Source organism: Ostrinia furnacalis, unplaced genomic scaffold, assembly GCF_004193835.3.
Source record: "Ostrinia furnacalis isolate ACB-3 unplaced genomic scaffold, ASM419383v2 OfSCF7604, whole genome shotgun sequence".
Classification (NCBI taxonomy): Eukaryota; Metazoa; Arthropoda; class Insecta; order Lepidoptera; family Crambidae; genus Ostrinia; species Ostrinia furnacalis.
Window position 1 is genome coordinate 861,167 of NW_021137843.1, and position 27,328 is coordinate 888,494.

The 27,328-nt window shown below is 36.8% G+C and overlaps 2 non-coding genes across 2 annotated transcripts; both read right to left on the reverse strand.

Annotated features, from left to right (window-relative positions):
• Positions 1 to 13,169: 13,169 nt before the first annotated feature.
• On the reverse strand, positions 13,170 to 13,242 carry TRNAR-ACG (transfer RNA arginine (anticodon ACG)). Its single transcript has one exon. It is a non-coding gene; the product is annotated as a tRNA-Arg (tRNA).
• A 6,427-nt stretch (positions 13,243 to 19,669) lies between these two features.
• TRNAS-AGA (transfer RNA serine (anticodon AGA)) lies at positions 19,670 to 19,751 on the reverse strand. The gene has a single exon. It is a non-coding gene; the product is annotated as a tRNA-Ser (tRNA).
• Between the last annotated feature and the right edge of the window lie 7,577 nt (positions 19,752 to 27,328).

The following is a 27,328-nucleotide window of genomic DNA, read 5'->3' on the forward strand; positions in this document are numbered from 1 at the left end:
AGAATAGACATGAACATGCCTTATCTGGTATATTTATGTAAGTGGCAATAGGTAATGGTAGGTGCCATATTAACTGCGATTACCACACTTCAGTTGACGAGGCAAGGTGTGATGAGCCCAATATTTCATGTTCGTATTGCTTCAGTCGCATAATTATGAAACGTTCTGTGACGGGCGGAATTCGTGGACTAATGGTTGGGCGGCCGCACGAAAGGCGTGGTCATTATGTTTTACAGGGACGCCGTGAAATATCGCACTGTCGCATACTTTGTGGACGCTTGAATTCATCTTTATGAAAAATGCTCTGAAAAGCGTCGGTGCATTCTTCAAATGTCTGATTAATAATAGTAAATGGCTAATGGTTTTATTTTCATTCAATCATAGCAGCCACCAATTAACGTTCATTATTGGACACATTTAGTTACGGAATGGACATTTCAGGAAATAGAATCAGATTCAGAAGCTATCAACTTAGATTTAAAGAATTCCTGATTAATCTCTGCTGCGAAATAGTAAGCAATCCTTTGCAACATTAGCGAAGATGCAACGGAAAGTGTTTAATTGGCGTGTTCAACGAGTAACAGTAATTAGGGAATGTGCGGCGGACGTCCGCGCAAGTGTTGCGACAGCTGCACTATCGCGGAGTTACGCTCGCTACGATTATAGCGAACAAACGATTGGCGTTATTTATCGCATTTTAGCGCACTCGAAGATTTTATTAAAAGTTTTTTTTGGAACAACAATGCTAAATCATGAAGTTAACCTAAATATACCCACAAGCGATTTCTAAGAACTGCAGATGTTGGAATTTTCTTTTTATTTACTAAATCATATTAAAGCTTCATTATTGTGCACAGCTCAACTGATCCATTTACGATTTCTGTAACGGTTTGCTTTATGAACTCATGTGTTCTTGTAGATGTTTCGTCATATTCCTGGAAGGTGTCTTGCGTCAAAGGGTCCTACATTTAACGCGCGTTGTTTACCGCGAGTCCCAAGAAAAATAGCCGCGTGTAATTAATATGGACGCGGCTGTGGTGCGCGCGCGCAAGACAAACGCCGACGACAACTGTTGTCTGCTCGTCACCAGCTGCGCTCCACTTGCGCACCAACACGACCACCACATCTAACGCTCAACAAGCGAACTTCAACCTTCTACCCTCCACATAAAAACCCACCATCCTCCGTAAAACACACATACGTGCAGCTGTGGTAATTGAAAATGCCTGTCAAGGAACCGCTGTTCGGTATTAGTCATAGAAATTGTGCGACTTTGTAGTACATCAAATTAATAGTCAATGCTTATAAATAAAGGCGTGTATCAATTTTACGGGATTCGATCAGGATCAGCGCTGACTGGCCGACATGGTTATTTCAGTTTAGATATAGACGGATCGCGCAGTTGTTGAGCTTTCTTAGAAGGGTTTATGTTATTTGAGAAAGAAAATCTAATTTTACAGTAACGAGAGAAGAAAATAGAGGTAACGTGAATGCCAATAAGACGTTCATTTTCCAAACATTATAATCTGAATATTACAAATCTGAATCAGTCACTGTTAAGCTAATGAAGTGTAAGTCGCCTATAATGAGATCGAATATTCCCAAATGAGTCATGAGTCGTGTCAGGGAGCGTCCGTCGCGATTGTCATGGCGACGCGCGCCGTGATTTATCTGCGCAGTGCCACAGTTGAACGCCATTTCATTCAGTATTTTAAGCGTTTCATGTTTATCATCGAGTTTCTTTCTTATATCATTATTTATGTTAGCGAAAAATTAGAGCTAATTGGTTTCAAATACTACAAGTTGCAATTACATCCGTGGAAATTATTATAATGCTTTTCTTAAATGATGGGCCTCGTTTTGTAGTCACTTCACATTGTTCAATTTAAAACTGCATCAGAATTATTTATTTGATGACTATTGTTGTTGCATAATATGGTTTGGTCTGTAAGGTTCCTAAAGGTATACAGAATTGCTATTAATTACTGTTTCAATATTGACTGTGTCCCGATTGGCGCGGGCGCATGCGAGGTAGCGTTTGTTGTACCGCGGCAATAATAACAACCGTGATTCATTGACTTCTTTTACTGGCATCTTGTGGTTTATGTTTGGGAATGCAAGAGTGTTTATGTTTATGTTTTTATTATTATGTAGTGGAAAAATATCAAACTAAGTGATTCATGCCTGCATGTGTGTTGTCCTTGCCCTTTAATTTAATAATTATTGCGTCAACATCTTGAATAGTTTTAGAATTTGTATACTTGTCGTGCAGCCTTGATGTAGAGGCAATTAGACGGCATTTGACAATCACATTTTTCGTAAAGTACTTTAACGTCTCACAAACAGTCTAAATTGTTTAACAATGGTTGACTGGTAGAGAACACATGGTGGTATAAAGTGGTATTAAGTCTAACATGTACAATAATTCTTGGTTTGGCTCTAAGGTTGATTGGAGGAGAATGCCGACTGGAATTAAGCCCACCTTATGTACAGTGTTATGTGCAGGTACGTTTTAAATTAATAAATATTACGAGCAAAAATTAAATAATAAATAAATATTTGAAAGGTTGACACCTTTCGTCGTCGATCTAAGAGTTTGTACTTTTCTTCGAATACACTTCGAATTTATCATGTAAGACGCGTGAAATGTATTGATAGAACTTTATGAGGATCGTATGAGTTACAGGCGATCAGACGGGGTGTCTGCGCACACGCAGGCGTTAGTTCGCCATTAATCAGGCGCGATCATAATCTGGCGGCTGCGGCGCCCGCCCGCGCTGTTTGTGTAGCCGTGTGGTGCAAGATTCAACAAATTATGACATTCTACTTGAAATTAGTTTGCTACAGTTTACCTTATCTGAACTTCAAACGTGGAACTCATTACTTTTTTACTTCTATTTAATTTTATTGTTATTGGGACCAGCCGATCAAATCTTTTAGAAAAACAATTTTCCCAAAGTTAATTTTATTTATTTTTAGACTTTTTCTTATGCACAACGAGGAAGCTCTTGGCCTGTATCTCACCTGATGTTAAGTGACGATCAGGCCGAAGGTGGAAGCGAGCTTCACCCGGAATCCTCAACCACGGAGGTATTTTTCACCATGTTAATTTCTGTTTTCTTCGCTTCGTTATATTTTAGTGAAAAAAGTACTTTCAACCTCTTACCCTGACTTTTCAGTCTCTTTAGAATTAATTACTAAAAAAAGTTTCGTTGTAATCAGGTAGTCATAGGTTTTCTCTTAATAACTAGTGAAAACCGTACAATTTTAGTACTGGCGCTTGCACCACGCCCGAACAGTGCACGTGCGTGTATATTTTCTCAACAAGTCGAATTATTCGCCTCGTCGGCCGCCTACTAATATAAACTATACCAACTCTATGACGCGTTAAAAAGTTTCTATGTTATTGTTTACCATGCGAAGTGGATACGAGTGGATCGATGAGAGATGCTTTTAGTTTAGTTCTTCGAACACGATATTTTAAGATCCATTGTGACATTCTGTTTGTTTTTTGTCGGTCATGTTATTAATGCGAGATTAACACGGTGCGTTGAAAGATATACTTTCGCGAAACTTATTTAGGACTCGCCTTGAAGCGAGAATGCGAATGTAAATAAACACTCACAGATGAGAGAAAGGCGAGATGGGAATGATGTAAATAAAAATCGATATAAAAATAATATTATAATCAAATTATGTCATCGCTCACTGATTCGCCGGTGGCTGTACACGATTTATTTTCAATTGTGTCTACTTTCTACCTTAGGTATCTACATGATATCAGATAGGTACTAGTAGGAACTGCACTTGTTGGTCGATGAAAACATCATTACTTAGACTTATTTGGTGGAATAAAAAGCAGCGAGCTAAGTAAGTATAGGGTTGCTAGCAAGCTCGCCATGTTTTTCTACATTGTATTTAATTAGAAGAACTAACACAATTTGCCTGTCTCCCGGGGTGGGGAGCCAACAAATTGGTGCGAGCATGGCACGTAACTTAATAAGGACCCCCCAAACTGAATACACCCTGTATACACAATGCAATCAATGATACGGAGCGGAAGAATTAAAACATTCCTTGCTTCATTTTGCTAGAGTGAAAAGTGACCCAATCGCGAAAAGACGTCTACAAAAATGTGCAATGTCACAGTCATAGATGAAATTACAAGCTTTACTAGTAATCCAATTCATCCCACATCCACTGCAAGTACAAGGCGTAAGGAACTCTCAAATTTTTCCACGAAATATTATATTATGTAAATCTAGACTGCCTTCAATATTACATACAAATTGATACCAACCTCGGGCCGAGAAAGTAAGTTGACTTTTCGATCAATGTCTTACATGCAGTTAGTTACGTGACCGCATTGTTGAGAGGCGGCGCAACTCTGAAAAGTGAATGTAGTTGTAGTAGCTTACTACCTGAACCTATTATGCAATATGCATTCATTGTTATCTAATACTTATTTGAGCAGTGATAAAGCTTTATTGCCTGCTGCTACTGTCTTTAATTCAGATTCCTTTGTTAACAACTTTAATACACTTTATTGTATGTTTTGACAAGAAAATAGCACCGGATAAGATAAATATTCTCATAGCGTAATAAAACTTGTGGGATGATCCAACGTCATAACATTTTATATTCTTAATCATTTCTTTACGACGCGACAGTAGACGATTTGGATTATACCTACCTATATAACTGCGATCTTCACTTTTGGTCTAGCTGAATGTTTAAAAAATAATGAATTACTCAATTTGGGTTGTATATTATTCACATTCCATAAAAGATACTGCACAATAAGAATAAATAAAGTCCTGCACATTTCTTATTTCTAACCATTCTACTTTTGTCATAGAGAAACCAAAAAAGTACCATAGAATCATCGATTGCAATACGAATAGCGCACGTGCATCGAGTACTTACCACCGAGGGCTCGGGGCAAACCAGCCAAGTCGATGGACTAACTAATCTCGATGGAAACCTTTTTATTAGATTGCCGGGGGACGCCAGCTTGCCGACTTGTAAGGGCTCCCGTATGATTTATACTGACGATTTGTCTATATTAGATTCATTTGCCTAATTGAATTTCGACTTGATTATATTGTTGTAACTTGCACAAGATTTGTACCATCGTATTTCTTCGCAATCACTTAACTTTGTTTTAATATTAGTATCCTGTCATAACAGAAAGTGGGTGGAGAAACACACCATAAAAATATTTCAGTCAGTAAATTCAGAATTTCAGATCAACTAGCCGAATGACCGCTTCTTTGTTCACATGAAGTTCAAAAAATTAAATCTTTATAAAATAATCTATTTATGTAAGTTATCAGGTAATTAATAAGATTACTGTGGTAGTGTCCTTACAGTTTTTCACAGTATTATGGTACTATTAGTAGTAGCAAACTAACTTAAGATTTTATTATTTCTCTTGTTTTAGTTTCAGAGCTTTCGAATAGCAGAGTTTATAATGAAAACCCTATTCAATAAGTTTATCGATCACGAGAACTGTATTTGTGTTTTGTAATAATGCAAGGGCTAAACTATTTGAGCATTCACGCGAGGTCCGAGCGGCGAAACGGATATTTGTGTATTTCGGGCACGTTTCGCGTAATTTAGGCGCGCCGCGTCGAGTGGAAAACGTTGTAAGCTCGCGCATAATGCACGAACCAACTCCGAACCAAATTACCTACCCATCACTACTCTACCATTATGGACATAAGAGATAAAATTCCATCAACACTCTAAGTGGTTATGCGTGTTTGGCAAAATAGATTATAGGCAAAAAATCTTTTGCAGCAGTGAAATACTTTTTATCCCGAGAAATAAAGTCTTGGAAGACGTGGAAATTACCGATACGATCTTCAATAAGTTCATGTTTTATTGAAAAAGTGGAAATTTACAGCTTTGACGTGTTTGTAACACAGTTCACGTCTGCTAAAGGAATGTAACAATTTGAAACAAGGCAATTTACAAACAACGAGATATACTTGTTGATGGAGTCATGTCACGGAAAATGTGAAGACGTGCCCGTATTGTGATCATCTATAAACTTTTTTTTTATTGCAAAAAATGACTGTAGTTTCCGACTTAGGTACTTACCGTGTTGGTACTACTTACTGGGACGTGGTTAGTCTTATAAGTATAAGTATAAGATAACTAAAAATCAAATGAAATAAAAATGAAAAGAGGCTCTGTGGAGAAATCACTCCACACCATTAGAAGTTTAAAGTGTTTTTTATTATGTATTTATAACTTGATTTACGTAATCAAGCAACTATTTCTAGAGCAAAATGCGGGTGTTGGAATATGCATGAGTATCTCCATTCGTATAATGTTTGACGTCCTGCCTGGATGCTAAAACGGTTAGCAACCCTTCCCTCCCCTGGGAGGACCGCCCGCTCTATCGCAAGCGCCATTGACTCTACATGGTATATCAACTTGGATATGGTACGGCGATGGCATCGATACGTGAACTGTTTGGCAATAAACATTAATGGGTTATGTTTGCTCGAAGCTTCGAGAAAGTAAAATATGGACAGTACAAGTAGGTAGGCATGATTATTATTATGGGTTTTTTTATGTCAGAATCATACATCGCGAAATATGGAAAAGACAAAAAACAATCAAACCATAAAAAGCTTCAGTCTTGAAGGTAGGCTTTATGATAAACTTAACGAATTATAACGTCATAAAAGGGGCTTATTATTTTCAGTATTGATGACTAAAGTGCGCCCTGGGTATTTTTTGCTGACTGCAGATACATTATCTTTCTTCCAATAACGTTTGGTGTTTATGCCCCAAATAATGATTTAAATTGCTATTCACAGAAGGAAGAATCAAGGAGCACGTCAGCCATATTTGGAATGCGTAATGATTACAACTTCTTACAGCAGAAAGAGGTTTATTACCTTTCCAAAGCATTATGTAAATAGTCTGAGTAACGTTACTTTACAGTTGAACGACGATCGCTTTTTACTAAAGCCTTATAACGATGGGTAGATACAGCCGGGACGTTATTATACCAAACTGAGCTTGATGTATTGTAGCAGGTGAATGCGGTTTATTTTTTGCATTAGTAATTGATTTAAAATCAAAAGAGTTGGAACCGAGATAAGAAGAGAGAATTATGACAACTGAAGACAGTCAGTCGATGATGATAGAGCTTTTAAATCAACATGCTACGAAAAAGCTTCGAGTTTTTTTAACTGAATTAATGATATAAGATCCATATTTGAAAAAGGACGTCAAAAAGCCAAGATATACCGATAAGTTTCCCCTCAAATCGATGCGGTTTTCCCACAGTTATAGGTCGGAGTAAATTTTCGTCGTGCAGTGCCGGAAGCGAGCGCGTGCGCCGCAGGAAACGCGTGAGAATGGACTCGAAACTGCTGACGCGGTATCTATTACATTAACATATTATTCATTCGGGTTGCATATTACACAGAGTGTGTTTTTTACTTTTGAAAAAAAAAACAGTAAACAATCTGTATAAATATACAACATATACCTACTCAATTAAGTCAACGTTTTTGCCTAGCAACGATCATTGCTACGAAAATACGCCTACCATATCAAGTAAAATGCAGTAGCAGTGTAATTAATTTATGAATTATCAAGTTACTTTAATACTTATGTACATTTAAGGTATCACCATTAATTTAATCTGTGTAAAATTGCCGAACCTTATTTATCGGAGTTGTTTAACAGCCTATGTTGGGCGTGTAATATTCTTAAGCCTTAAGTTGCGTGTCTCCCTCCTGCGTGAACACTTAGCTGATTAATGTCCTCCAGCAGATAGTGTTCCGGCTCGGACACGCGTCGGGCCCGCCACGTGCCGTGTAAACGCCGCGTGGGGTGCACGAACAATATGATACAAGATATAAAGCCAATACTGGCTTTGCTTAGGTCGCAACATTCGAATATTTAAACGAGCATGCTGACTAAGCCACAAATGAAATGGTTTAAAATATTGGTGCCATCCAAATCCATCATTTTTGTTTGTTATCCACTTTTAACTTGTTTTATCAGACTATTCTTCATAGAGTTCCTTCAAGTTGAACGTGATATACATTTTTGAGTGATGTAAAAAGTACACGTAATTTAGAAATAAACTTTTACGACATGACATGTAATCGTGACTGTTGTTTGTTGAAGACGTGACTTCCTTCACTCCATAATCGAGTTTGTGATAACAAGCAGTGTAGAAAGACAAATGGGGGAATATGAGTATTATAAATAGTTAAAGCTTTAGGAGGAAAGGGGTTTATTCGGAATCTTTCGAATAAGGACTATCTCAAATTGTTCTCCCAAAAAAGATGGGTTTCAATGGGATTATCACCATTTTCTTTTTTATCGACAATGGTGATTTATTCATACTAAAAAGTTGTAGTAAATAAAGCTTTTTGCGACGAATAATTTGCAATGCCATGTAAGACATGTATTTATTCCAATGTAAATGCAAATATATGGGCATTTCTACGGGGACGATCGATCGACCTACTGGGGCGAAAAAAGTACCTTTAAAATTGAAGTACGGACTTGAAAAAAATCACACGTATTTATAGGACTCTTGACTTGATGGAGAGCATATTTAGAAGACCGCCAGGTTTTACATCTCGCCTTGAAAAAATCCGAAAGTTCAAAAACGGGCGAAATTTGGCCTAAAATGGAGTGTCCGGTTTCCAGAATTTACTCGTTTTTGCTTCATAACTTTTGAAATAATAACTTCCCCATTATGAAACCCACATTCACAGAACAAGGGATAGTTAATAAAGCTATATAAATGAGTTTCTTTATTGCAAGTCCTTGGGTTTTAATACAGTAACACATTTAAATTTTGTCCGACGTGTGTGCCTCAATTCCGTGATTTTTACTTTTGTGCTCCTATATCACTAACAACGCACAATACGAACACCCACGCCTGATTCCCATAAACTAGCAGTTGCACTNTTTAATCGTGTACAAACTGACGTCCGATATAATAACTTCGGTATAGTGTCAGGTCAATGTAGCTCTTGGGTTTTGCAATATTTGTTTTATGTTTAAGGTTAAGAATAAATAAACAAAGAGACCCTGTGTTATGTATTTATTTGTTTTATTTAAATAAAATTAAAATAATATATAAAAATTAAGAATTGATTATAGTTTCTTATTAAAAAATTAAACATATTGATTAGGATTTTTGCTTTATTCCATTGGTGTTTCAGACACATAAACCTAAAATGAACCATCTAACTAATAGACCAGCAATCAGATATCAAAACGTTTTAAGTATTTATTATATTAATTATTGAAATACATTAGGTATTTCTTCATAATGTCATCAATTCTAAGTTTGCGGAGCGATTTTTATATTTGGAGATTCATTTCTCAATTCCGTGATTCATTTTCTCAATTCGGTGCTCTCTCAATTCGATGCTTAACATTTCTCATAAACCACTTCACAATATTTAGTGACAATACTATTTTTACATTCAGAAAGGAGTAACATTTATTTTTTTGTATTGAAACTACTTAAAAAACTAAATATAAATTTTAGCACCGAATTGAGAAAAAATACACCGTACAGTAGAAATGCCCATATCTTTCAAGGTTTTCTATCTTGCAGTGACATCATAAAGGCTGAGATTCCTATTGCAATTTTATCACGAAGGGGCGAGGGAGCGAGCCAGTCTTGCGTGCACTTTGCCGCCCCAGGAAGCCTGTAGGGCGGGCGGAACGAATCACAGCAGAATACAACTTCGTTTTGGTATAGATATGTGTATGTATAGTAGGTATTGTGCTTTTTTAGGGTTCCGTAGCCAAATGGCAAAAAACGGAACCTTTATTTGGGATTTAAAATCAAAACGAATTCAAAATGTTAATGTTATTGTTATCGAGTATTTTGAGCAGGTATTGTAATTAGGCAAATATATTTTTTTTTCTTAGAGATAATGTTGAAATGTATGGTTAGTACATGTAAAGTCTAAGCTTTGTTGTTCGATGATGGTCACCCATGTTGATTGACTACATCGCCAGCTGTGGTGGCAGGTTGCGTATCATAATGAACTTACTCGTATTATTTTATTAAAAAGCTTTTATCTTCCCTTACAAACAAGTACATTAGAGCAACATGGCGTCATGAGCGTGGCGAATCAAGGCGCATCAGATAGCGCATTTGTTCGCGGCTATAATGGGGTGTGAATTCTAATCGAATAAGCTGCTTCGCGGCTCTCGACTCGCTTGACGTTGACGCTTGTCTCGCAACGCAACTCGATTATCAAAGCTCATCTCTATTATTCTCTCTCGCTCATGACAGCAGTAAGATCAGCATAAGTGACAGAGACGGAGTACTGAAAATACGGCAGTCGTCTTGCAGAGTAGGCCCTCGGAGACATACTGTTATTTATATGCGTGATTATGCCGACGCGTAATGCGCATCCTTCTTTTTGAACAAGTGTAAATCTTATTTTAGACACGTGCTTGCGGTTTGTCTCGGTTAAATGTTCGAGATCGAGATTCGAGCTTTTGCTATTTTATTTGTTGGATTCAGTTGGCATTTGGACTGTAAACGAATTAAGCCTAAAATTAAATTACAATATGTCACGTTCGTTCTTTTAAGATTTGCAAGTTAAACAATACATACTCGTAGGTTGGGGAGTTAAACATTAAGCTAATGAAGGCGTAATTGTAAAGGCAGGTACAGATGAGCACACAAGATAGTGTTTAGCACATGTCCGCGACGTCCGTCCGCGCCTCAGCGCTGTCCGACGAGATGATCCAATATTTGCCCGAGAACAGGATGTTTGCCGGGCTCATAACGACGACGGGCTAAAAGCTAATAAAATATTTGGAATCGAAGCTCATTCACAGGCAAACACACAAAAACTCAATGTGACAGACAACTGATATGTCACGTTGAGAAGAAAGTGGATGGGTGTATCTTATCGGGAATACATAAACATGTTGTGGTGAGTTTTTAAGGGTATCTGCAATGTTTTTTGCTGTCGATAAATAAGCGGTTGGGATGCTGCGTCGATTTCGGCGCGCTATCGCTCGGTTTATCGGGCGGAAGGCGCGCTCTTGACCCCCAACTGATAGTAGCACTGAAATAGCTGCGGAGCGGTCGATAACGATACGGGTATGTGAACCAGCCCTAAAACATACATCGTACTGTATGTATGTATTTAAAATAAAATTATTTATTTCTGTTTTATCTTTAACTCATTAATAACGTTTTTATCTTGTAGATACTGCTAAGCAAATTTTTTGGAACCATCAAAAAATATCTAGATTTTAAGTTAAAAAAATACCCAGCCGGGTCTTGAGTCATGCATCATTCATTATCGCTAACTGAATGAAATCATTGATTTATATTTAGTTCTTCATCATACTGCATTATCTTTTTTTCTTTATCTTCATTCATATTAGGGGGCGTCCATAAATTACGTGAGGCTTTTAGGGGGGGGAGGGGGTCAACAAAAACCTCACTAAATCTCACGTGGGGGAGAGGGGGGGGGGGGTCTCGGGAAATATCACGTATTTTTTTCCACAAGAAATAGATAAATAGAGTTTGCCAGAAAACTGGCTTAAATCTTAAGTAAAAAAATTGGCCAAGTGCGTGTCGTGCCACGCGCAGTGTAGGGTTCCGTAGTTGTCCGTCGTTATCACAATATATTTCAGAAGTAAGCAATTACTTCATCTAGTCACTTTTAAAATTTTCTTCTAAGGAATTTTTGTTAGGTATGAAATTTTATAATACATGAGTAAAACGACTATTACTCTTGAACTAACTGATCTATCTTAACCGCTATAGTTTTCCTTGAAAGTTCATAAAAAGCACTATAATCTTGAATTTTCCCAGATTTATCAAGCCAACAGTTTAGTTTTTAGCGGGGAGGACGCCCTACTCGAACAAAAATTGGCACTTTAAACATTAACATTTTGCAAACGGATCCCTAAATCGAAAAATGGTCTTAGAAACCCCTAAGCCATTTTAAAAGACCTATCCAACGATACTCCACACGATGGGGTAGAAGACGAAAAAAAAAATCATCCCCACTTTACAGGTAGGTAGGGTAAATTTTTTTTTTCAAAATTTTATTCTACCGTTTTGTCGGTGTGATTAATATACCTACATACCTCTACAAAATTACAGCTCCCTAGTGCCAATAGTTTCCAAGTAAAACCTCGGACAGACAGACAGCCAGACATCTAAGAGATTCAGAAACTATAAGGGTTCCTTGTCAAGACTAAAAAATGATATTTGTATGATGATAATGTCATTTTATTCTATACAGTCTAAACAAATAAAACTAAAAATGCTTCCGTCTGCATGTGTGAAAAATGCAGAACAAATGACGAAATTATAAAACAAGTTATTTTTTTATCAAAATCGATTTTGCTAGATTATTTGTGATTTTGTAGAAAGGAACAATTAGACTAGGTACTTCTGTAAAAAAACAATGTGACCCCAGTACTAACCGCTGTCACTACACGTGTTTTACTGGATCTATTCGTAATCAGTGGGCTTAGTGCGACTTTACATCAATCGTCATCCGCTAGCGACTGCGTAAAAAATGACATACATTAAATGTATGATGATTGTACAGCGTCCCTAGCAGATACTTTCAAGAACTAAAATCTTTAACTTTATAGATCTTTTTGATGCACACGTTAGCGACAACGTTAAAGCACACAAAAAAATGTTTCTCAGTTATATTACTCCGAAACAATTAAATTTCGGATTTTTTTTAATATCACGTGAGATTTGGGGGTGGGGGAGGGGGTCAGNTACAGCGTCCCTAGCAGATACTTTCAAGAACTAAAATCTTTAACTTTATAGATCTTTTTGATGCACACGTTAGCGACAACGTTAAAGCACACAAAAAAATGTTTCTCAGTTATATTACTCCGAAACAATTAAATTTCGGATTTTTTTTAATATCACGTGAGATTTGGGGGTGGGGGAGGGGGTCAGGCAAAATCTCACCAAATCTCACCAAGGGGGGCGGGGGGGTTGAAAAATAGCCAAAATTGTCTCACGTAATTTATGGACGCCCCCTTACTTGACAAAGTAATTATTAGGTATTTTTATAATTTAGTGATTTTGTTATAAATTGGGGCTATGAATAGTGATGCACTTTTGCATTGTAGTGCAGACCAAAAACCAAAAAGATGTCGAGCGACCCTGCCAGGATTCGAACCTGGAATCTTCTGATCCGTAGTCAGACGCGTTATCCGTTGCGCCACAGGGCCGGTTATCGGAAACTGCGAAATTGTTGTTAGGAATTTCAGACTTCTTTTTGAACTATTTATCTATTTTATCTTTTGTTTTTAAGGACTTTTTGTTATATTTTTGGTATAATATTATTTTAAAATGGTTTTTTTTTTAATTTATTTATGTAATTACATACATTGTTTTAAGTACCTATTATAACTTCGAACAAAATATTAATTGCGCAAAACTGTAATTAACATACTCGTTATAGTAACAACGCGCGTGTTTTAGTACGGGAGTGTGCAGGCCACGTGGCTCGTTAGTACGGCAGCCGGCCGCACCAAGCGCGGCGCCACTGTCGCGTTGCTGAGCTTCTATTGATCTGTGGTTTAATTAAATTACGCCTACCTCTACCTACGAGCGTTTCCATGGAACTGACTCGAAAGGATTTGATTTCAACACTAATTAAATGAACGAAAATGGTAAAATTTTGTTCATGTTAAGTGAATACCAAACAAATAACCTTCAAACACGTCCATTCTACGCATACGTAATTAATGCATACTTATTACTAATGAAAAAGTAAAATTCAAAACGTTTGTAAGTAATGTTCTTTGGGTTTTCGGGTCAGATAAGCTAAACATAATGTAAAAAAAAAAATCATGATAACTGCATCAAACACACAGAGAGAACCCTAAAATTAGATCCGACATGGTTTTCATTTTAATAACGGCTATTTTACGAGACCCCTTGTCACTGCTTCTTTTAATGAAGCTGGCGGCTATTTTTCATACTATAAAACATTTCAAGTAGACCATTATACCTATAAATTAGTACGACAAGGTACCTATGGCCATCAACACGTCGTCACCTATACTGTCGCAACGGACTTTTTCACACTCAGCTGTTTCCACTTCCCACATAAAAATGCCGTTTTATGATTCCACATCACAGAATTACTTTTAAAAATATCTATCATGTAACACAGACAAGAATATTAAACCACAAAAATTATGACAACAGGTTTGATTTTGGGATTAAAATTAGATTATAAACTAAATTAAGATGCCCTTTCTAATTTTCTAAGAAAATTTTGTGTAGTTACACAAAATAATCAAATACCTACATTATTTAGCAAAATGTACCTATAACAAAAATATTTCGATAAAAATATCAACGCTAAGGAGTACGAGTAGTACGAGTACTACGTCATGATTAGACATCGGATTATATGCATTTGCATTATTGCATATGCAAACGCATATAAGCGAAAATGAATGACCATTCCATGAAGACCGAAAAGTGACCGGTCGTATAAAAACGTTTATATTGTCACAAGAATTACAACCAATAAGTACCTATATAATTAATTAATTATGTATTGTGAAAATAAAGTTAATTCTAATAATGTTTTTTTGATTGTGCATATTGTGTGCATATTTCGCCCTTTTTTAGTGCATATTTGCATGCATATTTTGGCATTTTGATAGTGCATATAATCCGATGTCTAGTCATGATGTTGTAAGTTGTATTGATGTTTTAACTGACTTCAGCAAAAGGTTGTTTTTATTTCTTTCCTTTGTTTTCATGCGAAGTTTGAAATGATATCATTGTTTTCGAAACTTTTAGTACAAAAACTTATAATTCCAATGCCGGAAATTATGACCAATTTTTCACATTTCTACAAACGTCATCGTATTGAAATACAACTTAATCTCCGTCTCTTCAGAATAGTGGCAAGGAAGTAAAATTTTTCATGTCATCGCTATCTCGCTTTTCGCCACGATCCGCGTGTCATCGCTCGCTAGACCACACATCCGCCAGGGAAATTGAAAATAATAGAAAAATTGCTCTTATTTTTCAGATTCCGAAAATAATTTTCGAATCTGTTCAAGTAAAACTGTAAATAACTATTGTGTTATTGTTATGTTCTGATTATTATTCTTATGCCCGTTTTCACCATAAATCCCTAATTTTTAAGTGACCCCTATGGTAACACTTACAGGAATTTTGTTTTCAAAGGGGTCGCTTAAAAACTAAGGATTGAAGGTGAAAACGGGCATTAGACTTTCGAATAATGTTTTGCTTTTTCCGTGAATTCAGAAAACTGTTTTTGGTTAGATTATTTCGTGTAGTAGGTTTCTAAGATGTAAAGTGGAGTAAACTAATGCCAGCCCTGCATTCGAATCTAAAGTTTTTAAGTTCTTTGAAACTAAAACTCGTGTTTTACTACCACTTTAGTAAACTGTTATTTGAATCAATAACATCTGGGTCACATTAAAAACTACATAGAGCTGTGCTTGAAATAAAAGAAAGCAAAGTAATATTCCTATACTTGAGGTAGAGTATGAATGAGCTCTATGGTATGCCTTTAGGAGGCACAAGAGGTGCGAAGTGCGTGGGCGCCCGTGAGAACCACAAACAACTCTGTTTGAACATGTTAATGTGCCCGTGAACTGACTGACGTGACTCTACCGCTTGAATTATTGAGTTACCTTTACTTGGCATTGTTATATTTATGCTATAGATCCGCTCCGGCTTCGCACGTGTGTAATTCAGAAAAAACTTAATCTGATTTTATTATATTACAACCTGATTTGTAAAATCGAAATGATACGGACGGTGAAAACCGCAATCAAAATCCGATGAGTGACGGAAAATCGCTGAAACGGTGAAAAACATGAAAAATTTTCTTTTATTCTAGGTAATTATGAAGAGCCGGTGATTTTATTATGACCACGTGAAAGCTTTTATTGATCCTGAGTGATAGATTAGTCATCCATAAAGAACTATTTTCCAACTGTTACTGTAACTGTTTTGGTGTGTTCCATCTGCTATACATTAAATACAACTATTACAACAGTTAAAAAAATCATTATCAATCTATTGTCAGATACCACATAGTAGTGGGACCTATTTAAAACTGAATGAAACTCTATCTTAGTAAATAAACACAACACTTCGCAGTAATTATTTACTGGCGTCTAAGTTCTCAGTTCTCGTTTTACAAATATCAGCGGTAATCTGCGCAGTGGCCGGTCGGAGTTGTCATTCAAGAAGGTGGGCCAGCGCCGCGTCGGCGCCGACGCGCTTAGAACATGATACTGTCTCACGATTGTAACGTACCAGCAATTACAATGTGGACAGAAAACTTGATCGGAACGTGCGCGTTACGTTTCGCCGGATGGAATGATAGCGGCGGGTGATGGTGGAAGCGCACGACTACTGATGCAAATGTAGAGATAGAGATTTTCAGAAACATTATCAGACTCCGAACAGGGTAATAACTTTCGCTTGAATACGTGAAAAGAGGCAAATACGATGCAAACACCTGTATGCGATTAGGTCTTTTAAAGAGGTAATGATACGGTCATTTAAAAAAAAACATTCAAATGAGACTGAAACGGATAAGTAGTACTAACTACATTTTTAAGTGTTTAAAGTTATAGCACGTGTAAGTTAATTGTCTACATAGGTATTTGAAATTACGTAAGCAGAAGTGGAGGCTATTTATTGTAATTACGCTGTAGAGCGGTCTCGTTTGACTCATAAATAAGATCTCTTTTACGGGTAATGAGGTGGAATTTGTGCTGACCATTTCGCTTCGAGAATTCCTGATTTGTTTACTCATCAGGAGTTGTATGTAAATCCCAACTAATATTATAAATGCGAAAGTAACTCTGTCTGTCTGTCTGTCTGTCTGTCTGTCTGTCTGTCTGTCTGTCTGTTACGCTTTCCCGCTTAAACCTCGCAACCGATTTTGATGAAATTTGGCATAGAGATAGTTTGAGTCCCGGGAAAGAACATAGGATAGTTTTTATCCCGGTTTTTGAAACAGGGACGCGCGCGATAAAGTTTTTCTGTGACAGACAAAATTCCACGCGGGCGAAGCCGCGGGCGGAAAGCTAGTACATCATAATATGCCTTAATGTATGTATACCTACTTGTATAGTAGTCACATACGCAACCAGTGACCAGTTGTACAAATTAAGAGGCTAGAGTCACTAATGTCCGATTGTCTCATCATCCCTAATGCATGCATATGTCGTTGCATCAGTTTTCCGCCCTTGCAATGTTATAAATAAAGCACCAGAATTATAAGAGCCGCCTTGTTCCGAGTGTATTAGGAAAAAAGGGTTGGAATCTAGTGTCATATTGGTGTTCCGAGGTCTGTTTATAATGGCTGTTTATGGATAGCCCGTTGTATTACGCCATATGGAGTATTAGCGGGGCACTTGGGACGCGGCGGAGGCGATTGGTTCGAATGCGACCAACTGGCAACATTCGCGGACAAACATTATTTTGTATGCCTACTGGTGTGACGTACTTGATAAAGTCGAATTGGATTGAAAAAAAAAACTGGTTCTGATAAAATGGTTTATCAGAAATCAGACAGTATAATATAAAAGTAAACATTTAGAGTAATTACCTGTTTTAAAAATGGATGCACATAAAATTGAGTGTGTCTCAGTCTAGGTCTATTTTTATCTATTCAGTCTGGACTTTTTGTAACAGTGGACGGCTACAGACAGAGTATGCTAACACCGCCTTGTAACCGAATACTATCCTATTGAGAAATACAACAAAAGAGTGCTAGAATGTTTAACTGTATGTTAACTTTCACACAATAATAACCTTTGCCTTTCAAGGCGCTCGACATGTTTTAGGTGTGTACAGAATAACAATTGCTGTGTTAGAATTGATTCACGACGACCTGGAAGTTCAAACTAGTTAATGTTTATTTGTAAAACATTCTCAAAATCAGATTTGACTTTCAATCTGAGTGCGAACATGTGTCTAATCAACATCAAATAAATGTAGCGATCCATCAGCACGTCTAAAAGCCTCATAAATTCATACTGGCGACTTAATCAAAGCGTGCACTTGCAGGGGGCGAATTTATTCATTTCGTCCGCAATATTTGTACATTAGAGGTCTCGCCTCGCTACGCTCCCCGCCCCTACGGCTTTGACTCTAGCCTCGGTTTTCTGTAGGGGAAAGTCATCGCTACTAATTGTCAAAGCGGATGAAAACTCAGAGAAAATTGCTTTTCTCACTTTCACTTTCTTTAAATGTTCTACAGTACATACAAATATTTTAATGAGTTGGGTTAAAGTACTTACTGAAAGCAAGCAAAAGTATTTAAGTTGACAAGAAACGGCTGCTCGCGTCAAAGCCGTGACCTTTTTTGTGTGTGAGTGTGTTATAGCCATCAGACAGACATAATAAATATGCAAAAAGGTTACCACATAGTCACAACACAGTAATATGTACCTATTTTAATGTAATAAATTAGGCAAGTGCACAGAGTTCTTAAGGATTACTGAAAACAGGTTCAATTTACAGTTGTGCCATAAAAAATATTCACAATCACTTGCGACATGTCTTAGTAGGGGCTACAATGGAAAGCGGGGACAGGGAGACTTCTCTTTCAAAGTAATGAAACCTTAAATCCCTGGTACCGACTCGTAATCCCGGGGAGCCAGGGGTGCCGCCAGTTGGCCGCCTAATGCGGTTTACTGTTTCATTTGCAGCGCAAATTGTGTTTTTATCTAAAGCATTGTTGTTTTTGCACTTAATCCCATTGTGCATGGTGCAAATGTTGAACAAGTTTGAACGAAACCATGTTATAAACTGTTTATGGATTTTTGAAGATGTTTGTTACAAAATTCAAGTATTTAAAGTTATTTATATTTTTTAATGAGTAGGTATAATTTGATTAGTCTGGTAATTTATTTGTCTAATTACTTGAATAGACTGTAAATACAGTAACTAATCGTAATTGAAATTAACTACATATCCGAATCAATTTACCAATTAAAAACATTACTTGCGTCTAACTTAATGGCAACCTGTATTAAGTCGCGTTAGTCAAAAACATCACTATGTTTTTCAACTGTTTTCCTTCCCTCATACCTCTTCGTGCATTCCCAATTTTGAGCCTTGAATTGCTAACCAGCCCTAACAATGGCACGCACGTGCCTAATGAGATACCGCGATCTCGTCAGAGCAAACGCGGGCTTTGGCTTGTTAGCGCGGGCTAATGGCATAGTATCGGCGGGCACTGATCGAAAGATTGCAGCCTGTTATGAGTGAAATTATTGCGGCGATAATCATCAGTGGTAACAAGGTAATGGTGAGATTAGGAGCTTTGTCGCAACCCTGTTGGGAGCCCTCGGCGATGCACGTGCGCGGCTGCCATCTTTGCTCTCCTCGCTAGTTTTATGTATGTTAGCAATTTGTTCTTGATATTTCTAATAAATTATTTTCTGCGCAGCACCAGCGGGCATGTTGTGCTTTGTTTTTATTTTTAAAGGTAGCAGAATATATTTTGTTACTCGTATAATTTAAAATAAGGATTTCTAAATTGCTTACAGTAACTTTATTTATAAAAGATTACTTGAATAAATGTAAAAATATGGAATAGACTTAAATGGTTTTCTCAAAAAAGAGTAAAAGAAATTTCGCAGTCGGTAGGATTCGAACCTACGCTCCCAGAGGGAATCTGATTTCTAGTCAGACGCCTTAACCGCTCGGCCACGACTGCTACGACTGAGCCGGCGAAAATATCAGTTACACCACAAGCCGTTTTTATCTTACGCTCGCGTAATCGCGTTCTATTTAATTTAAAAAAATATTTATTTTTAGTCAATAATAAAAAGACACTCAGCTGTGAATGTTCAAAGACGATATTTTTGGATGTGGCAAGTGCGCGGTGTACCGCCTATTTACTCAGCTGCAATAAAGCCGAGTACTAAAACAAAGTAAATGGAGCGAGAAATCCCCGGTCCGTAGCAGAAGCTTGGTTTATGAGCGCGAGATGCGCAAGCGAGTTTAACAACAGTATTAATCTCTGGACTCTAATATTGGTCTGTTTCAGCTGAAAATTGATGGAATAAGCTCCTTTTGGTACTTATTGTTATTATTTTACAATAAAGATATTTTCTGAATTGCGTCATATTTTTAATAAGGATAATGAGGAAATCACTACATATTTATAGTTTTGTTTTCCTCCTACGTTAGTTCCTGGAATAATCCTGTAAATAAATATTAACATTGATTTTGTATTCCATCACTTTGCTTATATTATAATACCAAAACATGTATACCGAAAGAATATGGTTTTATCGCTAAATGAAATCAGGTATTATCGAAACATTTAGTATTTGAAGGCCTCGCACGGTCACGCAATGCGAACGAGTGCGCGCGCGCAAACCGGTACTACACGTGCAAGTGATTCTGTTACCATCACCAATGGTATTGGCTATGGCCGCCGTTGTAAGGCTGCAATAATGAACTTTCAATGGACCGTCACATTGTTAATGGAAGGTTTTGTTGGTAATACGGCGGTAACTGCTTTCAGAATGTTTATGCATCTCTTTCTTCATATACTAAGAAAAACTGAAACACCATTGACAAAGAATAACTGCACAATTGAAAATATCATATTACTGCCCTCTTCACCGGTTGTCCGGAAGAGATTTTTAGCAATAAATAAATGACTGCTATTTCAACGTTTGTGTATGTTTTCATGAGGTAAAAAAATTAAACTCTACATTTTCTAATTACTTATTGACCTCGACTGCACGCGTGTCGATGGCCGATGCATGCATGCTCATCTCACAAGTTAAAAAAAAAAACAGTCATAAAAATCAAATGATTGGATCTGTCAATAACATAATACAAATGCAAAAACAAAATGATTGTTCCTTCCCATGTAGAGTCAACAAGTTTTTTGTGAGTCTGCGCGCAAGTAGATCGATTGATCGATTTGAACCGACGTTGAAATGTATAGTTGGAGTTGGACTGATCAAATCAGTAATTTGATGCATTGCTATAAATAGAGTGCCGTTTCCCAAGCGGCGCACAATGCGCGAGGTGACTGGGGCATCACTTCCGCTGCGCCTGCGCTGCATGCGCTCTATTGTGACGCGTGACTGCGGCTATTGACAAACAGGTAACTGTGAATTCTTTCATGAATTGAAAAATCCTATTCGGTTGGCATTTTGTGATGTTATAATTTTAAAATAGAATAAGTATAAAAAGGTAACGTACTCGTATGTAAACATAACATACGAGTTTTGAGTAGGTATGTACTAATATAAAAAAGAAAATTAGACTTCGCTCCTGCTATAAACTGCTTGGAAATAAATGAAAGCATGATCTGAAACTGTATCTTTTTCCGAACGTCCTCTATTCACTTAACCTACGATACTTTATGGTTGTTCGTGTTACAGTAGAATTAAATATTGAAACAAAAACGTAGTGACTAAAGAAATATTCAATGTAGAGTTCGGAAGTCCCTAACAAATGTATACTTATAGAAATAGAGGGGTAAACAGAGGTCTCCCGAGGGAAATACGAGCGCCGTGTTGCCCTTTACACTCTTTGAATATTTAAAGCCTTTGCCGTCAGGGCTTACAAACTACCCGGTGCTCGGAATAGAGCTGGAAAAAATATTCTATCGCACTCAACTCGATTTTAATGAACACATTGTTCTATTCGTATTGTTCACCTTCGTTATTTTTATTTAGATTAGGTAAGTATGCCAATGTGAACTCATTCTTAACAAAGAACAAAACACTATCTCATCTGCCAACATTTAACGCCTATTAAGTTATATTTTTTTACATTTTATGAAAGTAACGTTAACGATTAATTAAATCGACACCAAAACAAGTAATTTCTAAAATTCCTTTCTGTTAATGTAAATTATAACACCGTCATTTATGACAGCCCCCAGTCAACCGGTTGGCGGCGCTATGACGTTTCAAACGGAATGCGTTCGAGTATGGTTCGAGTGAAAAGCTGTATTTAGTTCAATTACGGCATGAATAATATATGGAGCCCGTAGCGTGAAAGGTTAACGAGACAGTCGTGATCCGACGGCGTTCCTAACTGGAGTTTTAGACCATAAATCATAACTTTGAACTCTGCCATAAAACCTCAATTTGGTATCAGTACCTCTAGTAGGAAAAACTTTCGAGTTCGTTTCGTTGCGTATTCAAAGTGTCATCGAAAAATTTTGTATGAAAAATTAAACAGCGCCCCCTAGGGCGGCTATAATATAGGGGGCGCTGTTTAATTTTTCATACAAAATTTTTCGATGACACTTTGAATACGCAACGAAACGAACTCGAAAGTTTTTCCTACTAGAGGTACTGAAGTGTATCGTTGTTTTTGTTATAACAATCAAAACTTGCAAGTAAACTTTTTTTTCGTTGCTGATTTAATTAATGTAAACAGCATAATGAATTATACTCGTATCTCTGATAAGTAACATGTCTGAAAGTTATAAAAAAGGATTAAATATTCAATATAGGAAAAACCTGCATACTTCATTTGGTCATAATTATTCTAAAATGATAGAATATGAGTCACCATTTGGTAACGTTCTTTGGCTATCATCTTTATCTACGAGTGTACCTAAGTAATCTAATTTCACACTATCATTGAAGGTGTAAATTCCAAGGAAAGTACGATTTCGGTACACTCCGTGCAAACACCTGTAATCATACGTTTGCGGATCATTATCAACTGCGTAGCAAATATGTACTCGTATATGATTATACATTATTATTGCATTTCAGGTGTTTTGACCGCTGTAAATAAAATTGTCAATATAAAAATATGTGATTAAAAAATTGCGCAGTCATTGTCATTTTATTATGTAGGTAGGTATGTTACATTATGCTTTTAACTAATTTTGGTGTCTTTATGTGACGCAGCATTTAGAAATACTCGTAGAAGATGGCATCGATTTGTCAAAAAGTAATCTTTTTGTAGAGCCATTTGCAATTGAAAAATTTTCCGTACTCAGAACTTGTTTGTTAATAAATTAGCAAGATAGTAATATCTGCCAGCAAATATTTCACATTACTGTGCGCTCATGAGCACTTGTGTACGTACAAATTGATAAGGAAAAGAGCAGTTTCTTTAAAAACAGGTTAGGTATCTCGTAACCTTGGGCATCAAGTAAAATTACCGTGCATGAGCAGAATAAACGTCTTATTGTTTGGTCACAGCGTGTTTCAGCGCAGCCTCGTCCGTCTAGCGAGCAACAACGGCGTATTGTTATGGTTAGCATAACCGCGTTGCCTAGTTACGCGTCTTGCAATAATTCGCGGTTACAAACTTTGTTGTCTCGGCAAACAACATCTTAAGGGTACAGCAATAGTTATTGGTTTTCGGTGCGCGCGAGGCGACATTAATTTGTGATAGTGACCATGCATAACTAGTGTATGTCGTCATGCCTGTCGTGTTTCCATGGCTTCTTACAATGTTCGCGTTGAGCTCAGTTTGGAAATGACAAACGAGTAGGTGAGCCAGGCAGGCTGTACATTATCTAAATATACTTGCGATATGGCGCTTGTTTACTTCAACAAGTGGTGAATATTCACTTTGTCTCCTCGTTATGCATTATCTAGGTGGCAGATGTTTGTTGTGCCTGGACAAATAATTAAGATTAGTTTTGATGAATGTCGAGATGAAAATAGTTGTGGGAATGGGAATGTCAAGATGTAAATAATTATATTATTTACTCGTACTTATGTTATCAATCCTATTATTGCTTCACGAATGGATAAATGTTGTCAAATTTTAGGGGGTGTTTAAGGGTTTTGATAAATAGTCACACAAGGAGGGATGATAGTGAAGTAACTACAGATGAAAATTGTTAGGGAAAACCATTTCACCCGAATATTTATGGAAAAGATTAGTTTGTCTACATGAAAAAGTTCAGTTTTAGTCTCTACATTTGATTGCACAATGGTGTGGTGTACTTTATTTACTTAACCTGCTTTTTTAGGGTTCCGTAGCCAAAATGGCAAAAACGGAACCCTTATAGTTTCGTCATGTCCGTCTGTCCGTCTGTCCGTCTGTCCGTCTGTCACAGCCGATTTACTCGGAAACTATAAGTACTACAGTGATGAAATTTGATGGGAATATGTGTTGTATGAACCGCTACAAAATTATGACACTAAATAGTAAAAAAAAGAATTGGGGGTGGGGCCCCCCATACATGTAACTGAGGGATGAAAATTTTTTTTCGATGTACATACCCGTGTGGGGTATCAATGGAAAGGTCTTTTAAAATGATATAAAGTTTTCTAAAAAACATTTTTCTTAAAGTGAACGGTTTTTGAGATATCAGCTCTCAAAGTCGTAAAAAGTATGTCCCCCCCCCTCTATTTTTATAACTACGGGGTATAAAATTCTAAAAAAAATAGAGGTGATGCATGGTAATTAACTCTTTCAACGATTTTTGGTTTGATCAAAGTATCTCTTATAGTTTTTGAGATAGGTTGATTTAACTGTTGCTGCTACGGAACCCTTTGTGCGCGAGCCCGACTCGCACTTGGCCGGTTTATTTTGTACGGACGTCAGCTCATCAATCAGTTTCTTATACCGTTGTAATAAATGTTATTTTGGATCTAAATGTAGTCTGTTGTGCTGTTAACTGTACTTGAAGTACTTAGACAATTCAGGTGAAGCTAGCGTACTTCGAGCCTTGCGGTTGTGATAGCTGTTATCAGCCGTTATCAGCGCCGGTGCGCTCACACTTGGCCGGTGCGAACACCTGCCGGCGCACCTGTCTGTGTACTGCTATATCTTAGATGATTACAGATTAGTGATTACTCTATAAGGTATCAGCTATCAGTTCCGTGTTGTTCTAAGATTTAAAGATTAACAGCTGAATGTACTCGTAGGCTGTATTAATTGGTGCGCAAACAACCTGCCAATTTTATAGGTATTAATATAATTAATAATACGAATAAGAACATCATACCAATGCATGTTTTCCTCATGTAAAATATTTGTGTGGATGTGTCAGTGCCAAATCTTTACGTTATCAGGAAATTGAAAATAAATAAATAATAAATATCCTTGGAATTTACACTGCGCTTCTAGTCCCATACTAAGCAAAGCTTGTACTATGGGTACTAGACAACGGATATAAACATACTTACATACTTTTTTTTTGTAAATATATACTTAAAAAGAAAAAGCTTTTAAATCTTGTAAAAACCACCTTTATCCCTAGACATTTCTGATTAGTCTAGATAACACTAGAAACGCTTATTTATACATCAGAATTTTAATTAACAACAAATACTCAACAGTGTTGATTTTAAACACATTCATGAATGCTGTCATGTGAGATCAAAACAAAGATTTCCATTGTGTTTTAGAGATAGCCTTGGAAAACATGCAATTTCTTGCTTTGTAAGTAGGTACTAAAATTCACAGAAACTGGCAAATAAAATGGTTTCTTACCGTGAAACAATGTACTGACTCGAATTTAAGCAGTCCTAACCTAGTCCTAACACGTAGTTTTTTTTCAAAATTTTGCAACCCACCCTTAGTGAATACTTGCTTCTGAGATAAATAAGTCTAAAAAGAAATACCCACCGGTCAAGTAATTTTCCCGTACCTATCTAAATATTCCCGTACCTTTCTGGGTCAAAAAGCAAGAGTTTTAATTAGTCGGTCAGTTAACTTATCAAAAAATACTCTACACGTATTTTTCACTTTTTCAAACTAATGAAAATTTAAAGAGATAAAGCGCCCCAAAGTTCATAAGAAGAGGCCCGTGCCGTGACGTCAACGCTTGCTTAAAAATGCCGCACGTTGTGACGTCGTGCGCAACTTCAACGCACCATAACTATGTAATTATTTGTTAGATTGACAAATAAAAATATACGTGTCCAATATTTTTTGATATTAAACATTACGGACTAAAAAAATTTTTTTAGGCAACTAGCCTATTGGGGTATAACGTGGACGACCGGCTGATTGCACGCGCTTATCTGCTGGAGAGCCTCGATAAGCCCATCCGCTTCAGTCTGTTTCATCATCAAAATGTACAGTCATGTAATGTTTGGTAGATAGTTCAAAAATACTATGGTCATTTCTAACATCTTTTCTAGTATTTGATTAAAATCAGTTATGTATAAAAGGTGTTTAATTTAGAGAAAGTAGACATATTTTCAGAAAATAATTTTCAAAAGGTTCGTGTTAATCTAAGAATCTATCATGTCTCAAGTAGTGCTTGACATATTTTGCTACGTTATTTATTCTACGCGAGAATTTAGACCATTCGTAGCAAACATTTTCTTCCTACATATTCTTTCTAGTGCTACGGTAATTTAACAATTCGTAGCAGATCATACTGTAGTTTAAGGCCTATTTTATGTTTTCTGTAGTCGTTCTTATGCAAATACAAAATTTCATATTTTATATCATTTATGTAATTCCTGAAGTATTAGAAGGCAGGCAACAGCCATCCGCCGGCATGGCAGACGCGTGAAATAAAATTCTCCACGCGCGCCGATATGCACCCACTCCACCTGTTATCGCGCAATAAAGCAATATTTTCACCGTTTAAATGGCAAGCGATACTGTACAGCTATTTTGATAGTTTGAATCGGAATTATTGATAGTTTAAATACGCAGGATTAGTCTATTCTCTACCTATGCTCCCCTAAAACAGTGTTTCTAAGCCTGGGGTAGTAGGTATAGTACTAAAATAAATGGTCCGAATTGCTGTTTTTTTAATTAAAATTATGCTTGATTTCCTAATGGGTCCGTGGATCGTTGACGTACTTTTTATGAACTGTCAAAACGAGATTCTTCATAACTTTTGTATGAAACACAAACAATGACGTTACTATTTTGCCATCTCTATTGACAACTTCCAATACCTACAAAGCAACCAAAAATCTTAATTTACAGTTGATTTAAAATTAATTGAGTTTTTAAGACCAGAATAATTATTGGTGAATGGTGGCCGGTTTAACGTGCCCTCCAAGAAATATATTCCTTATCGGTCTATCAGGTCCTTCCTCCCATATGTTTTTATCGTGTCCTCTAACAGGAACTCCTTCGTTGACTGATTACGCACTTAATAGTTCGTGCACCTTGTAGCACGGATTGGAAACCATCTTATAAGGAGATAATTGGAAATCTAGCGTTGATTAATGGAAAACTCCGTAGCGAAGAAATGCTATGAAGCTTGTTGATATCTATTACCCCTAAATGATATAAATACTTAAGTTACGGGAAGTTATTAGCAGAAATTTCCTAATGGCTTTCAACTCAATTGGTGGTAGGTATAGATAGATA